Source organism: Zea mays, chromosome 2 (assembly GCF_902167145.1).
Source record: "Zea mays cultivar B73 chromosome 2, Zm-B73-REFERENCE-NAM-5.0, whole genome shotgun sequence".
Taxonomy (NCBI): Eukaryota; Viridiplantae; Streptophyta; class Magnoliopsida; order Poales; family Poaceae; genus Zea; species Zea mays.
The window spans coordinates 201,288,930-201,290,347 of record NC_050097.1 but is presented as its reverse complement, the minus strand read 5'-3'; positions in this window follow the sequence as shown (position 1 = coordinate 201,290,347).

Sequence of the window (1,418 nt, the reverse complement as noted above, 5' to 3'; positions counted from 1 at the left end):
CAAATTGCTTCAATTGGTAGTTGATCAATAGTAGTTCCTTCCAAGTGGCATTCTTTCAATTGGTAATAATATATTATATTGAAAGGAATTTCAATATGAAGGTTAAATTCCTTTGGCTTAAATTTGTAAATTAGTGCATATTGTGAATTCACTGCTCCATGTGCATTAACTTAAAAGGAATTTAATTTATGCCTTTACGCCTCATAAATGATGATTTGTTTGCCATTCATATATAGATATCATCATTCATTAAATACTTCCTTGTACTACTAATACCTCTTTTCAAAGTGTTTTATCGACTAGTTTTAAAAGGAAAAGAGATAACAAAGAAGGAAGTCTCCATAAATGATGAAAAGAAGAATACTAAGGTGACACCACCACAGATAGTAAGATTTGTCAAATTGGTATAACAAATGGTACATTCTATATGTTGGTAAGTATTCTTAGGCATAAGTTAATTCATTGCAAATTTGTCATGCCTTGACCAATATATGTAATGTACTCCTCATGAGACTCTTAACTGAATTGAAAGTGCATTTGACAAGTCATCCAAATACTTGATGCACATATATAGTGGGAGCACATTATATATATCTTGTGTCATAGAAAATAAGTTTCCCTTGAGTAAGCTATACTAAGATAATCCAAAATGGTAAATTTGTATCTCATTCATATGGATTGTAATCTTTGTTTTCTAAATAGCTACTCTTGATACAGTTTAAAATTCCCTTATCGTTAAATCTAAAAGTGCATAAGAATCCTTTTTGTTGATATTCATCACATACATATGCACTAACATGGATATGATTTTAAACTGTAAAAGGTAAAATTAGTGATCCATAATTTCTAAATTTTGGAAACCTACAAATTGATATCTTAGGAATCTACTTCAATCGGTATCCATATGCTTCACACTAGGATTGGATCACTAAGTTGTAAATTCCATGCATAACTTGTCTTTATGATATGAATGCTTGTGCGACTAACCTTGATAAGCTAGGTGCACCCAAAGTCAAGGTGGGTTCATCATCAAGAAGGCAACACAATGATGTATCAAAAAAAAGGAGAAAAGGCTCCTATTCTTAACTTAAGCTTTTATCTGTGTGATTAAATATTGACTTGAAACCATGTAAGATGGTTGTCAAGTATATGTGGGTACTCAAGGCTCTTACTACTAATCTCAAAGGACCCAATTCAAATTGGGTACCAAGATATGAAGCTTAAACTTGTTTTGCAGGATCACTCCTTCAATGGATCAAGTTGGGTGCTCGATAATGAATGTATAAATCATCTTTGGAGATAGTAGCTAGGGTGGTAACAACTGAATCTCAAGTGCATATTATTTTCAAATCTTATCTTTTTGTGACTTGTGTAGCCACTAAGGAAAAAGAAGCACTTGAGGATATACATCAGATGTT